Source organism: Cherax quadricarinatus, unplaced genomic scaffold (assembly GCF_038502225.1).
Source record: "Cherax quadricarinatus isolate ZL_2023a unplaced genomic scaffold, ASM3850222v1 Contig204, whole genome shotgun sequence".
NCBI classification, from domain to species: domain Eukaryota; kingdom Metazoa; phylum Arthropoda; class Malacostraca; order Decapoda; family Parastacidae; genus Cherax; species Cherax quadricarinatus.
In genome coordinates, this window is record NW_027195230.1 from 101,167 (window position 1) to 119,560 (window position 18,394).

General features: G+C 40.9%; 1 long non-coding RNA gene across 1 annotated transcript; it reads right to left on the minus strand.

Annotated features, from left to right (window-relative positions):
• Positions 1 to 526: 526 nt before the first annotated feature.
• LOC138851256 (uncharacterized) lies at positions 527 to 14,966 on the minus strand. The gene is made up of 3 exons (XR_011391098.1): positions 14,491 to 14,966; positions 3,230 to 3,274; positions 527 to 810 (listed from the first exon to the last, which is right to left on the minus strand). It is a non-coding gene; the product is annotated as an uncharacterized lncRNA (long non-coding RNA).
• Positions 14,967 to 18,394: the final 3,428 nt, after the last annotated feature.

The window sequence follows — 18,394 nt, forward strand, 5'->3', positions numbered from 1 at the left end:
TATATATATATATATATATATATCGTGCCGAATAGGTAAAACTTGCGATTTTGGTTTAAATAGCAATGCTCTTCTTGCCAAATAAGGCAAGGGAAAACTTGTGTATGAAGTAATTTCGCAAAAATCGTTCTGAACCTAACTAAAAAAATATATTTCATTGTGTTTGTTTATTATTAATTTATTGTAAGCTTATCTAAAATATATTTAGTTGGATTAGGCTAAATTAAATTGCGCTTGTTATAATAAGATTAGGCAAGTTTTGTAAGGTTCTTTTGGTACAAAATTATTAACTTTTACATTAACATTAATGAAAAAATATATCTTTAAACGTATAAGAGAAAATTTCAGAAAGTTCTTGCTAATTGACCAGTTTTACCTATTCGGCAATATATATATATATATATATATATATATATATATATATATATATATATATATATATATATATATATATATATATATATATATATATATATATATATATATATATATATATATATATATATATATTAGTCACATATGCGTAAGCGCATAGTCATAGTGCAATAAGAATATTCATAATTACTCTGGGAATAATACAAAAATAGATACAAGTTTGTGAAACATTCTGGGGAAAGTTAATAAAGATATATTCTTTAATAACGTCATCCAGTGTTCACTTAGCAGTGCTCATTAATAACTGTGGAGAAACATGGCGATATCTAGAAAGTTGAATTTCAGTTCCTGCTGGTCTTATATAATGGGCTGGTGAACTGTTTAATTGTTCATGCATCTGTCATTCCGGGAGGCCACAATTAACAGTCGTTATTCCTGTATGAGGAATACATAAAATGACAGGTAAATATTATGTATTTCTACTTATATTTAGCATATACTAAGCTTTAATTCGATAATAATTCTTATTCCTGTAATATTTCTTTTTCATTTTAAGATCTGGTCTGAGACCGGGTGCAGAGGCGATGTTTCCCGGGACCTTTAACATAATCTACCTCCAGTTTCTGTATTCACAGTTCAGACCACAACGTATAGGAAAGTCACGTAGACTTCCTGTGGACAGACTGTAATCTTCAGTTTGTTATTTGAAGTGCACGTGACACAAGAAACTAGCTCTTCAAAGTAGATTGTACTAAGCAAAGAAGCAAGCAGTTGCTTGGAACTGGGCACCTGCTGCCCGTTATTGAGGTAGGGGATTTTCAGACAAAGTCACAACAGGTGAATACATTAACATATGTAAGTGAACACAGTACAAAAGAAGATTTTGTGAAAAATCACATTATTGGTACGTATTTTCAAGTTGTGTAGGACCTTACGCTACTGGAAGAATATGTACTACCAAACATACAGGATTAAGAGAGAGTGAGGATGAAATAAGTAACACGAGTAAGGGTGTTCAGAGTGAGAGAGAAGATAAAGAGGGAGAGATGAGAGCGAGCGAGAGTTTGGAGAGCGAATAAGAGAGGGCAGAAGGGGAGAGGAGAGTGATTGCGAGGTGAGAGGGGGAGAGACACAATGACTTTGGGACACAAAGGATTCATCTCATCTAAAGTGGTGCTTAACCCCTCACATTGTTAATGCTTACTTTCTCTCTCCCTCCCTCTCTCTTTCTCTCTCTTTTTACACTTAAGACTTCTACATAATTAAGGTTAGGCGTTCCTGTGTGTATTTTACAAGCTAAGAGATGCTTTCTAATGCTACCTCATTTTGAAGCCTAACTTTATTAGAATGAATTTTATGTTTTATATTGAGCTACATGCATATCAGGTAGGTGGCGAGGTTGTAGTCACACGTAAGATATTATGTAAATACATGACAGTAGAGGTATGGTGAACGTAAATACATGACAGTAGAGGTATAGTGAACGTGAATACATGACAGTAAAGGTATAGTGAACGTGAATACATGACAGTAGAGATATGGTGAACATTGATCGTAGGATGCCCTTGACCCGGGTATAGCCAGGGTGAGACTGTTAATGAGTGCATGTCTGGCTGCATAACAGCTGTCTTTTGGCTACCCACAAGGGTAGTCAGGGTGGGGAACTTAGAGAATATTGGCCCCATACAGAACACAATGATCGCTGACATATCTGTGATGTTTAAGAACCTCTTCTGAGCAGTTTCAATCATGAAGTATCGAAACACTGGTTGAGTCGCCTTGTGCGGTCATTACTTTCTCAAAAAAATGAGATGGGACGGAGTCAGCGAGTACGAGATGCGCAATAATGCTGAATGCTTCATGGCTGCCTTGCTCTCTCTCTCTCTCTCTCTCTCTCTCTCTCTCTCTCTCTCTCTCTCTAGTAAACATAAAACCAAATACGAAGGCAGACAAACACATACAGAAACATAGTGGTATACAAGACAGTACAGCAGCATCCGAGTAACTTCATGTAGAGGTAATGAGATGTGTGGAATTTTACATTATCAACATTATGAAAATAAGGCGAGACAGCGAACACTGCTTTAATATGTCAGGAAAATTTTCTCTTGCCTTGCAATACTGATTTAGTTCATTATTTATTTATTTTGCCTGGTAATAATGATTGCGTTCATTAGGCATTTCTCTAGCTTGTTCATACTGTTTTTGACCATTGCATGGAACTCGAGAGTGCATTTTGTCGCTGGTGGTAATATTCGCGTTTTCCAAATTACGAAACTTGAGCATATGATTTTTCGTTAGTGCTGACAATATTGCTTGTTACTCGTAATTCACTTCCTTCAATATGGCAAGACTGAAGATTACATTTTGTATTGCTGTTGTCTCTCTTGTCTGGCATTACTGATTTAATTAATTTACATTCATCTCTGTTTAGCAGTAGCTTAAAGTTCCTTAGAGCAATTTTGTGCCATTATAAAAGCTAATACCTCGTATTATGGAGTGTTAAGTTATAAATAGTTAACGCCTCTTTAATGTCACGTCATCTCCCTTAACCGTAGCAAATAAGAATTTTAGTCCCATAAAACTTTAGTCCTGTAACCCTGTCTCCTTTAAACAACTATGACAGCAAAACACAAGGTAACGCTGTTGAACAGCATTCATGATCAGTATATAGCACCAGATAACAAAAATATCTACCTAATATACCTAGTTAGGCCCTGACAACATTTATGAGTTATTGATATTATTAACTACATCTAACAATTAGCTAACATTATCTAACATCTAACATAATTTAGCACGAACTCCCATGATTTAATGCAGTTTAGCATTAATTAATATCAACCAGACTTACCCGACGTAGTTAGCCCATCTTAGGATTTACAATGATGATCTGGGTCTGCAAGGAAAAAAAGAAAGTTATCTTAAACTGTGATTCTGTAACGCAAGTCAGTTACTCATTTGCTGTTTGACGTTGGCCAGTCACGATATTTGACTCCTTTGTGTGTTAGTCTAAACATATAAGTTTTTCATGATGACGTCTCAGTATTGGAGGTTGACCAATTTGTCAGTTCTGTGGGGAAGTCCTGTTTATTTGTCGGTTCTGTGAGGCTCCTATACATGGTTACAGTCATGAACAAATTACAAAGTAATGAACCACTGATACGTCCACACCTGGTCACAATTGTAATGAGTTATAAATACAAATATTAAGTGGATCATACACCCACACTAGCGCGCGCGCGCACATACACACACGAGGGCGCACGCACGGACATGTGCACACGAGCGTACAAATATATGCATACACACAAGGACGCACACCCACACACACACACCCACACACCCACACACCAACACCCACACACACACACCCTCACACACACCCACACACACACCCTGATTCATTACCTCTGTAACTTGCCATGATTGTGACCAGATCTACCTGGAGTTCATTACCTTTGTAACTAGTTCAGCTATCATAACTTTGGGGTCCAGTCACTGGACCCATTATGTACCTTTGTAATCTTTTGACTACCGCCCACAGGATGGGTATGGGGTGCATAAAGATATTAAACTAAAGTGTGTGTGTGTGTGTGTGTGTGTGTGTGTGTGTGTGTGCGTGTGTGTGTGTGTACTCACCTATTTTTACTCACCTATTTGTGGTTGCAGGGGTCGAGTCCTAGCTCCTGGCCCCGCCTCTTCACCGGTTGCTACTGGGCCCTCTCTCTCCCCGCTCCATGAGCTTTATCAAACCTCGTCTTAAAACTGTGTATGGTTCCTGCCTCCACTACGTCATTTTCTAGGCTATTCCACTGCCTTACAACTCTATGACTGAAGAAATACTTCCTACTATCTCTCTGACTCATTTGTGTCTTCAACTTCCAATTGTGGCCTCTTGTTTCTGTGTCCCCTCCCTGGAACATCCTGTCTTTGTCCACCTTGTCTATTCCACGCAGTATTTTATATGTCGTTATCATGTCTCCCCTGACCCTCCTGTCCTCCAGTGTCGTCAGGCCGATTTCCCTTAATCTTTCTTCATAGGACATTCCCCTTAGCTCTGGAACTAACCTTGTCGCAAACCTTTGTACTTTCTCTAGTTTCTTGACGTGCTTCATCAAGTGCGGGTTCCAAACAGGTGCTGCATACTCCAGTATGGGCCTGACATACACGGTGTACAGTGTCTTGAATGATTCCTTACTAAGGTATCGGAATGCTGTTCTCAGGTTTGCCAGGCGCCCATATGCTGCAGCAGTTATCTGATTGATGTTTGCTTCCGGAGACATGCTCGGTGTTATACTCACCCCAAGATCTTTCTCCTTGAGTGAGGTTTGCAGTCTTTGGCCACCTAGCCTATACTCTGTCTGTGGTCTTCTGTGCCCTTCCCCTATCTTCATGACTTTGCATTTGGCAGGATTAAATTCGAGAAGCCATTTGCTGGACCAGGTGTCCAGTCTGTCCAGGTCTCTTTGAAGTCCTGCCTGGTCTTCATCAGATTTAATTCTCCTCATTAACTTCACATCATCTGCAAACAGGGACACTTCTGAATCCAACCCTTCCGTCATGTCGTTCACATATACCAAAAATAGCACTGGTCCTAGGACCGACCCCTGTGGGACCCCGCTCGTCACAGGTGCCCACTGTGATACATCATTACGTACCATGACTCGTTGTTGCCTCCCTGTCAGGTATTCTCTGATCCATTGCAGTGCCCTTCCTGTTATATGCGCCTGATGCTCTAGCTTCTGCACTAATCTCTTGTGAGGAACTGTCAAAGGCCTTCTTGCAGTCCAAGAAGATGCAATCAACCCACCCCTCTCTCTCTTGTCTTACTTCTGTTATTTTATCATAAAACTCCAGAAGGTTTGTGACACAGGATTTGCCTTCCGTGAATCCGTGCTGGTTGGCATTTATACTCCTGTTCCGTTCCAGGTGCTCCACCACTCTCCTCCTGACAATCTTCTCCATAATTTTGCATACTATACACGTCAATGACACAGGTCTATAGTTTAGTGCCTCTTTTCTGTCTCCTTTTTTAAAAATGGGAACTACATTTGCCGTCTTCCATACCTCAGGTAGTTGCCCAGGTAGTTGTGTGTGTGTGTGTGTGTGTGTGTGTGTGTGTGTGTGTGTGTGTGTGTGTGTGTGTGTGTGTGTGTGTGTGTGTGTGTGTGTGTGTGTGTGTGGTGTGTGTGACTCAACAATCAATATTTGCACCAATAACTCATTACAGTTGTGACCGGGTGTGGAAGTGTGAATTGCTCATTACTCTATAATTTGTTCATGATTGTAGCCAAAGTATAAACGTAAGTAACCATTCTACAGAATTCATTACCTTTGTAACTTGTGAGCTCATTACCTTTGTACCTAGTTCAGCTATCAAAACTTTGGGGGCCCAGTCCCTGGACCCATTACGTACCTCTGTAATCTGTAAATACCTTTGTAACTTGTCATGATGACCAGACTTACCTGGAGTTCATTACCTTTGTAAATTGTGAGTTCATTACCTTCGTAAATTGTGAGTTCATTACCTTTGTAAATTGTGAGTTCATTGCCTCTGTAACTTGCTCAGCTATCAAAACTTTGGAGTCCAGTCTCTGGACCAATTATGTACCTCTGTAATCTTTTGACTACCGCCCACAGGATGGGTATGGGGTGCATAATAAACATATTAAACTAACTGTGAGGCTCTTTATCGGTTCTATAAAATAATTCTACTCATTTACTGGTTCAATAAGATAGTATTCATTTGCCGGCTCTCTCCTCTTAGCATTTCTATCTCAATGAAATTTTGGGGGGGATTAATTTAGTTCCTGGTTCCATGAAGCAAATAACTATAATTCTTAAGCTTAAACAGGAAAGGGCAAATTTATTCCTAATAAATAATAAGAGCAAGGAATTACAATTTTTTTTCCGACACAGAAAACGAGAATTTCTCTTACCTCAGTAACATTTGAGAGTGCTTATCCGTATGTTTTCATAAGGTTTATTATACCCCAGGCAGCAGGGAAGAGTTAAAACAGTTTTGATCTGAAATGCTTCGAAGAGCATTTGGGACCAAGAAATATGTCTGGTGGGTGCAAGGCTAAAGAAAAGAAATTTATAAATATATTTAAAATAACATGCGAGAGCACACACACACACACACACACTAACACACGATGATGGTCATGGATCAATTAATTAGGCTACAGAGGGATGAAGGCCTACTCAAGGTGAATTAACCAAAAAATCCAAGTGGAACTGAACAAAAGATTTCAGTGTCATTATAAGAGAAAATGTAACCTCTCTAAACTACTAGAAATGACGGGAAAATACAGAGAACTTTGGAAGATATGAAGCAGCAAGAGGAGAAGTTAAGTGACTGCTGTTAGGGCTGGACAAATCAAAAGACAAGAGGACCAGAAATATCATATTAAATATTCATGACTTTTATCATGAACATTTAATATGACGCCGGATACAGAAACACTGCCAAACTCCTGGAAAAGCATGTAACAAATAATAGGTACTAAATTATATACCAATGTCCCTGACAAGTGTCACTCAAGGTGGTGAAGTGATTAATAAGAAATTTAACAGACCACTTTCAAAGTGTAGGAGTTATTACAGAACAATAAGGTGGACCCAGGAACGGAAAATGTTGCCAAAGAGGTTTCCAACATAGTAATAAGCAGGGTCAGCATCATCTCACAAAAATCCGGTTTCTATAGAATTTACAAAGTCCTAGTAAACCGCTTACTACCCGACCTGGACACTGCCATGAAATGACACCAGGCAGTACCGTCACGTCTGCACGAGGAAGCACTTTAACTATATTCACCGCTAACAGGTCATTCCCAAACCCAACCCGTCTCATTACGGTTGTACTACCACTACCACCATCACCTCTCCCCTCACAGCTTGCTACTTGACTCCCGCCTCTTTAAATACTTGTTTCTTAGTTGTCTCTATATTAACACTGAAGAAATCTTTTGTGGCGAAACGTTTCTTCACTAACTGCCGTGAACTGTGCATGTCTTTATCTACATACAAGAAAAAGTAGTTCAAGAAGATTGTATTTTCCTAGACTGCACGAAGATTTTTGCCATAATTCCACAAAGACTGTTATAAAGATTTACAAAAACAAGCCGAAGTAACGGGAATGGTATTAAAATTTACTGCTCTAACCACTGTGAACCTTCAACGTATGCTCTTGGACCCATCCTATTTCCAGTGCTTATAAAGGGCCTACCGAGAGAAATAGGATCATTTCTCTCAATTTTCCCATATACAGTACAAAAATAATGAGAAAAATACAGCCTTAGTAAGAACATGAGAAATGTCAAGATAATGGTAACACGTTCGAGAAATACTGAAAAAAAATCCATGGGTTGAAATTCAAAGAAATGAGAATGGAAAGTAGGGGAAAAAGACAAGACAGTCAGTATATATCATAGGATATTGTCAAACCGGAGAATAAATAGTGTTTACAATATATACCATTGGGTGAACCAGACGAACGAATGTGAATTAAAATGTAAGCCCAGATAAGCTACAGGGATGTAAGGAAACACATTCGGGTAGTGGAACTGAATGGAAAACAATATGGTAGACAAAAAGCAAATGCAGCCTCAAAGTAACATGTGATAGCAACAAAACCTACCACTCCTTCCTAAATTATCAAGAGTACCCCGTCACGGAAGCATGAAAGAAGATAGCCTGTCCCTGAAGCTGTGTTGATTCCTCTCCAGGTGTTAGCTACTTTTTATGTTCTACTAAAGTACCTTCAAGAATACATAGGTCAAGAACACCTGGCTGTAGTTTAAAGCTGAATGAAAGTTAAGACACATGTGCAACATCTGGATAACTTTATTGTAGACGTTTTGCCATCCAGTGGCTTTATCAATACAGATTCTAGGACATAATTAGAAGACAGTAGAACTAGAATCTGTATTGATAAAGCCAGTGGATGTCAAAACGTCTACAATAAAGATATCCAGATGTTGCACATGTGTCTTAACTTTCATATTGTCGGTATTTTATACCTTTCTTGCACATAGTTTAAAGCTGCCAATTTCTCCTCTTCGTTAAGATGACCTTAAGGTTCGCTGTTTTTCCTTCTAGTGTCTTTGTGTACTCGCTGATTGTACCTATCGATTTACGTTTGTTGGAGTCTGGTTCCATGTTTTTAGTTATAATGACTAGCATTACCGCTTCCTGTTCACGTACACACAGAGGTCCAGCGGGAGCATCTTCACCATGCCCAGCCCTTCTAGGGCAGGGTAGGTGCCTGAGCCAGAGATTTCAGCTCACAAGACTGTCATTCCTATTAGCCCACTTGGGGCGGGGATGGCAGACCAGAGAGGCCTAGCTTCTCCCTACGAGCCCCGTGAGGGCGGGGAATGTGGCTAGGCCTGAAGAGTACGATCGACACCATGCCCAGCCCTTCTAGGGCAGAGTTGGTGCCTGAGCTCGAGCTTGTAGCTCACAAGATGAGGGGGAACTTGTGCCTCCTCCCATGGAAGACTTAGGTCTCAGACACTCCCTAGACAGGGAGCCAGTGCCGGGCCACCACTTGGAAAAGGCCCGGGCCGGGAGAATACCGGCGAATCTTTAACAACAAGCTTCCTGTTCACACCATCATGAGCACCCGGTCGGTGCTCACGTCGCTGCTTCCATCCTCCAATAAGCACGTCGCTGCTTCCATCCTCCAGTAAGCACGTCGCTGCTTCCATCCTCCAATAAGCACGTCGCTGCTTCCATCCTCCAGTAAGCACGTCGCTGCTTCCATCCTCCAATAAGCACCTCGCTGCTTCCATCCTCCAGTAAGCACGTCGCTGCTTCCATCCTCCAATAAGCATAAGCACGTCGCTGCTTCCATCCTCCAGTAAGCACGTCGCTGCTTCCATCCTCCAGTAAGCACGTCGCTGCTTCCATCCTCCAGTAAGCACGTCGCTGCTTCCATCCTCCAATAAGCACGTCGCTGCTTCCATCCTCCAGTAAGCACGTCGCTGCTTCCATCCTCCAATAAGCACGTCGCTGCTTCCATCCTCCAGTAAGCACGTCGCTGCTTCCATCCTCCAGTAAGCACGTCGCTGCTTCCATCCTCCAGTAAGCACGTCGCTGCTTCCATCCTCCAATAAATACGTCGCTGCTTCTCTCCTTCAATACCCACGTCGCTCCCTCTTCCAAAATACTCGTCCCTGCTTCACTCCCAAACATACTTCTCTGCTTTCTCCCTCAAACTAATGTGAGTAAAAACCACCACGATATAATGCGTTAAAAATACCAAATTGTCCAATACCCAATAATCACAGGGTCTTTTAGGAGGGGAATCGGGCGCCGGGGCATCGCGGCGGCCATTATATTAGAGTCGGGAAATCGGAGGTTAAAAGTAAAGGTGTAATTTGAGGGCTTTGCTCTGGTTGAATGCGCGTGTAACTCAACAAGTGGGAAGCTCCAGCTTCACTCAAACATAGGCTGCTGCTATTATGGATATATATGTATCTACGGGTGAACTCTAGTTAATATTAGATAAATAAACATCTTGGCTCTTGAAGCCAATGCAAAGGTAAGCCCTCAGAAAGTCTTGGTTGTCTTAGGATTTTCAAGGTCCATAATTTAAGGAAGTAATTCGGCAATACAGGTAACAGTGATATGGTAATTAAATTAACCCTGAATTTAATATCATTTTTTTTAAATAAGCCAGGCACAATGTATACCTGGAGAAGGTTTCGGGGGTCAACACCCCGCGGCCCAGTCTGTGATCAGGCCTGAACAGCCAGGCTGTTACTGCTGGCTTCACGCAAACTGACGTACGAACCACAGCCCGGTTGGTCAGGTACTGTGGACGGGGCCAATAAGGCTCACCCTTCACTTCGCTTTACATATGAATTCCATAATAATTTTCTCCCTTTTCTAGATACTGTTGTCTATTTGAATACAGAAAGGTTCATCCACAGCAAGACGTACTACAAACCAGGGAACGCTCATCAGTACCTCCATTGGACATCTTCACATCCAAGGAGCTTGAAGCAGTCCCTCCCATACTCCCTGGCCCTGAGAATCAAGAGAATCTGCAGTGAAGAAGTAGAATACCAGAGATCACTGCAAGAGATGTGGGAATTCTTCAGGCAAAGGGACTACCCAGCACCCATTCTAGCAGAATGGGATTACTGGGTGTACACAACAGGACTGAGGATGACAGGATGATCTTAACAACATTGTTTGATGAATCCTGGGCTACAGAACTGATGGACGAACTGGACCAACTTTGGACTTGGGTACAAACAGAGTTTGAACAGGCTTCTTGGGCAGAATATTTCCCAAAACGCCCTCCAATGCTGGCCTGGGAAAATAATAACTCTTTGAAAGATGACCTAATGAAAGCGGAATTTCCCAAGAAAGACAAGATTACAGTTCGACCAGACCTCAACAACGACGTTTCGACACATAAGGCAAGAGGAAACCTAACCTAACCTTTGAGAAGAAACGACAAAGAGGAGGTTTGATAACTAGCCATACACACTTCGCCCATAACGACAGGATTGACGTTCTGGCACATTTCACAAGGAAAACAGCCAGGAGTCTATTGGGAGGCAGTTGAACAGTCTTGGGCCCCTGACACTTATTGTGTTGTCTCTTAGCATACTCGTGGCGCCACTGTTTATCATTGGGGGTGTGTGTTGCACCACCTGCTGAGTCTTTTGCTTTCGTAGAAATAGTATTAGGAGTGAAGTAAATAATTATTCTGAATGTCAAAGTAATGCAGATACCAGACTGAGTCACTTTATAAATCACTATGCAAAACGTAGATAAGCTCATTAACAAAGCAACTTGCAATGTAATAAGCATTCTGACTGATGATGTAACAGTCAAACTATGATCATCAAAATATGCAGCGTTTGGTTAGCCCCAAGATCACATGCTGGAACACTGTGTTGATTGTCCGCTTTCGTGATATATCAAAGTATCTTATTAGCGAAAATAAAATATCAGCCATTTTACGTAAATGTCGTAAATTTGCTTGTAACAGTTGAAACATAAACTATAATATGCCTACAAATATAACCCTATTAACCATTTTGGGACCTAATTCCTAGGCTTTTTTGTGTATCCATGGATGGATATGGTGTGCAGTTTAAACTAGCAGCTTCTACGATAAACTATAATTCTAATTCTCTTTGAAAGCTAGTCAAGCTCGTTAATTTTATTGTTATAGTCATAGTGAAGCCTCCCCTCCTCCCCCCCCCCGCCACCACCACCATCCTCGCCACCACCATCCCCTCCACCACCGCCATCACCATCCCCGCCACCACCGCCATCACCATCCCCGCCACCACAGCCATCACCATCTCCGCCACCACCATCCTGCCACCACTGCCATCACCATTCCGGTCACCACCGCCATCACAATCCCCGCCACCACCGTCATCGCCATCCCCGCCACCACCGCCATCACCATCCCCGCCACCATCGTCACCACCATCCCCGCCACCACCATCTCCGCCACCACCGCCATCACCATCCCCGCCACCACCTCCATCAACCAATACAACAGTTACTATCATTACCACTACCAGCATTATTACACCACCACCACCATGACCTTCGGTACAGTTACCACCACCACCATGACCGCCAGTACAGTTACCACCACCACCATGACCGCCAGTACAGTTACCACCACCACCATGACCGCCAGTACAGTTACCACCACCACCATGACCGCCAATACAGTTACCACCACCACCACCATGACTGCCAGTATAGTTACCACCACCACCACCACCACCATAACCACCAGTACAGTTACCACCACCACCATGACCTCCACTACAGTTACCACTACAACCACTATGACCGCTAGTACAGTTACCACCACAACTATCGCCATGACCGCCAGTACAGTTACCACCACAACCACCATGACCTGTCTGAGAATATTATCCGATATTTAATGAAGTTAAGAATGGTTTGAGGTAATTTCCCTTCATCAGACTTTACTAAAAGTGTTAACGAAGTGAGGAAGATTTTTACTGAGGTGTCGTATGAAGTGACTCCGACCTCTGGAGCTTAGCCCCGACCTTGAGAGGTAGCTTCTGGAGGTCATATCGGAAAGTGACCTCGACTTCTTACCAAATACCTGGTGTTGAGAGACAAGAGTGTGTTCCACAGGTAAGTGTACCTGGGCCAATGTTATGGGATGCCAACTTCAATGACCTTCAACTCAACTCATCTCAGAATCCCATTCATATGCAGACGAGTGTTCTCTGATATTTACTTATCCAAGAGAGGAAATGCCAGCTGGTCTTAAGTTACATCAATCAATAGTTTGCAGCTATATCAGCCTGAGGAAAACGATGGTGGGTCACATTTGCTCCTGAGAAAACACCAACGATGGTCTCTAGGCACCATGATGGTAATGCTGGAGCAGTGATAAGAATGAAGGGGAAGGGTCAGTGTTGGTAACCTGGGATGGCGTTGATATCCTTGGGGTGAAATTTAACTCCTAACTGACTCTGAAAAACCACGTTGTAAATCATGCAAACAAAGTGGCCAGGAAGCTTACAGCAAATAAAAAAAGGCACAATACCGTGACTGGAACGATACACAAATAACCCGCACATAGAAGAGAGGAGCTTACGACGACGTTTCGGTCCGACTTGGACCATTTACAGCACTTAGATGTATCTGGCATCTTGTCGGCAGAAGAAGTGGCAAGAGTCTGTACAAGGCACAAGTACGCTCACACCTTGAGTATGCTACACTTTCTTGGATTGCCTGCCCCCTGCACCTTCTTGAAAGAGTAGAGAACAAAGCAAGACGACTCGTCTCTCGCCTGGACCCAGCCGGGACAGATCTGTCATTTCAGAAGAGCCTTCAACACCGGAGGGATGTGGGTGGCCTGACTGTTATGCACATGGCCAATCTTGCCAAGGTACCACACTTGGCTCCACACTGCAGGCAGCAGGACAACAAGTCGGGCAGCAAACAGCAACTACACTCTGACTGTACTTTTCTCAAGAACCTCACGTCATCTGAGATAATTTATTCCCAGGATCACTCGAGTCTGGAACATGTTCGTACAGCATTATGCCATCAACGAAATTAAGTTAGTTTACCAAAGGAAATCGCTGGCGCTTAGATGGCTCCAATGTTATCCTGGTCCCTATTTGTATGTCTCTTAACAACAAAAAAGCTTTAAAATGAACTGATGTAGGGAACATCTCTTAGCTTTTAAAAAAGTAGGAACCATTAACCCAACCTTGTGTAAAAAAAGGAAGGGGGGGGGGTAGCATGCGTGAGTCATTGTTTACCATCATCAGTGTGAGTGTTGGTTCATATTTGTACTCACAAGTTTGTGCTTCCTGACCTAGAGTTCTATCTCCTGGTCCTGTCTCTTAAGCTTCATCGACCAACAATACTGGTTTCTGGCCTCCATAAGTCTATCATATCAACTTTTAAAATTATGTATTGAGTTGACCTCCAATACTTTCTCCTCCGGTTTATTCCACTTCCCTACTGCCGAACACCCTGTGATACGTGTGTTTTAATTATGTCCTATTGTCCCTATCCTATTTCGCCCAGCCTATACGTTTGAGTGTTTTATATGTCGCATGTGTGTGTACACGTGTACGTGCCAGCGCCTGTGTACGATCATATAAAAACAATTCCTATCTTTTACGACCACTAAATGAAAACCGTATTATTTACAGCATCGCTCACCTTCTCTTCTCTACGGAAAAAATCTATTACATTCGAAATTTCTATACCACTATCAACAGCAAAAAAATTTTTGGTCAATTTAAAGGAAAGTCAAATATTAATTTTTGGGTCATTAATAACAAGAGGAAGTTTGTGGAGCCCAGTTGGGTAGTTAACGAGCGAACTTGAAGTGATTTTGAGAGCTAATGAAGGGAGAAAGAGCGTGTTAGAATAAGAGAGTTTTACCCTGAGTTTATTTTGTTTGCTTGCTTAATTTTGACCTTTTATTAACACTTTTGTTTTATTTCCACACTCTACACTTTGCATTAGTTACATAGAATGTTAGTTTGTATTCTTATCTATCACCTTTGTTTCTTCATTTATCATGTGGGAGTTCGAACACGTGGATTGGGTAAAAATACTCACGTAGGCTGGAAGTACGTATATTGTAACTGAAGTATGTGGACGGGCGCCACAGCCGATCCTGCCTCTCTCGCTCACTCTCGTATAACTGACTGGCCGCCCACAGTACCCATATGTGAGGGGGTCTTTGAATACTGCTGTGGTCAGCACAATATGATACAGACAGTGACTCAGGCAGAGACGGTTGGTAGTGAGTCATCTACTGGTACACTGGTTACTGGTAACTGGTTACTACTACTGAGACATTTACCTTAAATGTTTATGCATATTTAATCCTAACACCAAGGTTATATACACTTGGCATGGAGAAGTGTATGTTTCTGAGTGCATATATACTGAGAGATTACTTCAATCCCTATATTAACAATTAAAGATTTTCTGATTGTTGGTGAACAGGTTTAAATAATGGCCTCGGTGACCCTTTGTCAAGCCGATATGCTTGAAAACCAGTTAAGCAACCTTAATTTTTACCTAATAGTTCTTGATCCCTTATCAATAGAATTCCTTAGTCATCATTTCCTGCATATGTCATTTTTTAATAACGTCAGGAATCGGTTGTTAGAGAATTTATTAAAAATTATTAAGAGTTATTTGTGTGTGTGTGTGTGTGTGTGTGTGTGTGTGTGTGTGTGTGTGTGTGTGTGTGTGTTTGTGTGTGTTTGTGTGTTTGTGTGTGTGTGTGTGTGTGTGTGTGTGTGTGTGTGTGTGTGTGTGTGTGTGTGTGTGTGTGTGTGTGTGTGTGTGTACTCAGTTACTTAGTTGTGGTTGCGGGAGTCGAGTCACAGCTCCTGGCTCCATGTGTGTGTATATGTGTGTGTGTATGTGTATATATGCTCGCTTATATGTGGTTGCAAGGTTCATTTTTTTTCGAGTATTTCATTCAGGTTCTACAGTCGCATATACTCAAATATACAAAAATATCGCTGATGAAAAACATACATAACACAAACTCAAGAAACATGTCCAGAGTAAAGCAAGTTCAATATTACTGTTGTTTTAGCCTCAATACTGAAAGTCAGCGTGCCTTGTAGATGCTTTCATAAATGTAATTTAATATCCACGAGTTAGTATATGTGTGAGAGAGATGGAGATGATGAAAGAGAGAGAGAGAGAGAGAGAGAGAGATGGGGGGTGGAGAAGATGAATAATCTAAAGTGTGATTCCCATGTCTCTACTCTGAAGATGTGTTCTCACCAAGGCCAGATTAGTACTTATCAGGTCTCGAGGAAGAGTGAGAGAGGTAGTGTGGAGACTGAGAGACGCAGTTAGGTATATTCACTTCAATATAAATAAAAAGCAATGATAATTACAACAAATTGCATTTTCTTTTCAAAACACATGTCTGCACCGCGACAGGTAATCATCCTGGTCAACAAGAACTATATCAAAGTGGTCCTGTGTTACGGAGAGGGTGTGGGGGTAGGGCAAAGTGAACCCATGGTTGTTGCAAGGAGGTGGACGAATGAGCGCTGCCAAGCACAGGGTAAATGGTGCTCTTTGTGGATGATAATAAATGTGGTCTCAGTTCACAAGCAAAAGCAAAGTCTTGACTAATATCCACAAAACAGTGTTACGCTATGTGTGTGTGTGTGTGTGTGTGTGTGTGCCACAGTGCCAGCCACTTAGGGCCACACTGCACACAAATTACAGGGGACATACTAGCATTATATTTCCTACACAACTTCTCTCTTAAGGTAAAGTCCTCTAATAATGTTTCATGAGATTACCCTCTTCCTCTTATCTCTTCTATTCTCTTTCTCAACTCTCTCTCTCATTATATGCACACACACACACACACACACACACACATATATATATATATATATATATATATATATATATATATATATATATATATATATATATATATATATATATATATATATATATATATATATATATATGTATGTATGTATATCCAGAGTTCATAGATGAGGAAATATCCAAAATTTATGAAATAGCTAAATATTTGAAATACCCAAGAAACGTAATTGATAAATCTTTTAAAATTGCTAGAAATACTTTTTACAATCCGAAAAGGGACAACCAGCCTTATTCAACTAAAAATATGTTGGTTCTCCCTTACCATGAAAACTTGGTTGATAGGCCTTCTCTTCTTAAGACTTTTAATATCAAAGTTGTATTTAAAAATCTTGATACAGTAAAAAAAAACTTTTGATAAAGAATTTCCCCCAAAATGCTGACGGATGTGTCTATAAGATTCTTTGTAAAATTTGCGATGAAGTTTATTACGGTCAAACTGGTAAAAGTCTCGAACTAAGATTAAAACAACATAAATATAGCATTAGAACTGGACAAGATTCCAATGCTCTATTTATTCATGTGAGAGATTTTAACCATCCAATTGATTTTCAAAAAAGCTGAGAGAGTTGTATCAAGCAAGTCCATGGTCGACAGGAATATAATTGAATCTTATTTCATGAAAAATAGTTTTGACAATAATATGAATATTTCCTTTGGTTTATATAAATTAGATCCACTTATAATTAATAGAATTTGGGAAGAATTTAATAATACATTGGACAAATAATAAATTTTAAAATTCTTAATTCTTGGGTAGAATAGTTTGTTGGTGGGTTGTGTGAAGGACCTGTCTAGTTGGGCCAGCGGGCCTGCTGCAGTGTTCCCTTTCTTATGAGTCGCGCGTCAGGTGTTGCTTTGTTGTGGAATGTGATAGTGAGGTGTGTTCTAGACCTTTTATATGCCTTCCTCTAATGCACTACTTTTATTGTTCCTTGATAAAGTGAGTAGTCACGAAAGCGCTTGGAATTTCTCCATTCTTTCGCAGTGGTTGTTTTGCATATATATATACATATATATATATATATATATATATATATATATATATATATATATATATATATATATATATATATATATATATATATATATTAGATGCACACGGAAGGGAATAAACAAAACCAACAAATTGGATGTAGAGGGGAGAGTGAGAGACGATTAAAAGCGACGAGGTCAGTCTGAGCGTGTGCTGCTAGAGGACAACCCAGCAATCATATCAGAGGGTGATACAAAGTGTCCTGACAGCGGCCGTCCTTTGCTTGCATGCAGCAAGTGACACTGCTAACACCCGGGCAAGCTTTGGCCCTCTAATTTTAAACCTGCTAATTCCAGAATCACTGTCAAGTGGGAAGGGGAAGGGAGTGAGAGCCAAAGAAAAATGGGAGATTTAAGGGAAAGAGGGATTTACAGGAAATGGAAGGAGAGATGTTAGAAAAACAGGAAAAATATATTGGTGCCAAAGTTATATGAATTCCACTGGATTTGATCATTAGGACTTTGCATTTCTCCACATTGAACTGCGGCTGCCACTCTTCCAACCACAAAATCATTCCGAAGTTCTCTGGCATCCTACTCTGAGATTATTAGTTGCCCCATTTTTATTTACTTGTTAGAGTCATCAGTGTAAATTACGAGAAACAAGGGGCACAAATCTTACTCTTGTGGAACGCCGCTTGTAACTGGTTCCCATGCTGATTTCGCCTTATTCAGACTGTGAGTTGCTGTTTAGTCAGCCATGCCTCGATCCACGAGAAGAGTGTTCCCTCATTACTTCCACTCTATTCAACAATCTTCTCATATATCCTCTAAAGAAAATCGATTATAATAAATTACCCACTATTAAGGTCAGGTTGACTGGGCGATAAGTCGACAATAGGAACTTATCTCCTGGTTTGTGGATAGTAATCAAATTTGTCATTTTCCACATCTTTATCATCTTTATCTTTTGCTTCAAAGAAGACACATCTAGTGGAGAAATCAGCGGAGTATATAAATTTCTCATTGTAATCCTAACATCGAAAAACTGTTATAATTGTAATCAATCTCGAGTTAGAGGAATTTCGAGTCAGACTCGCTGCACCTTAAG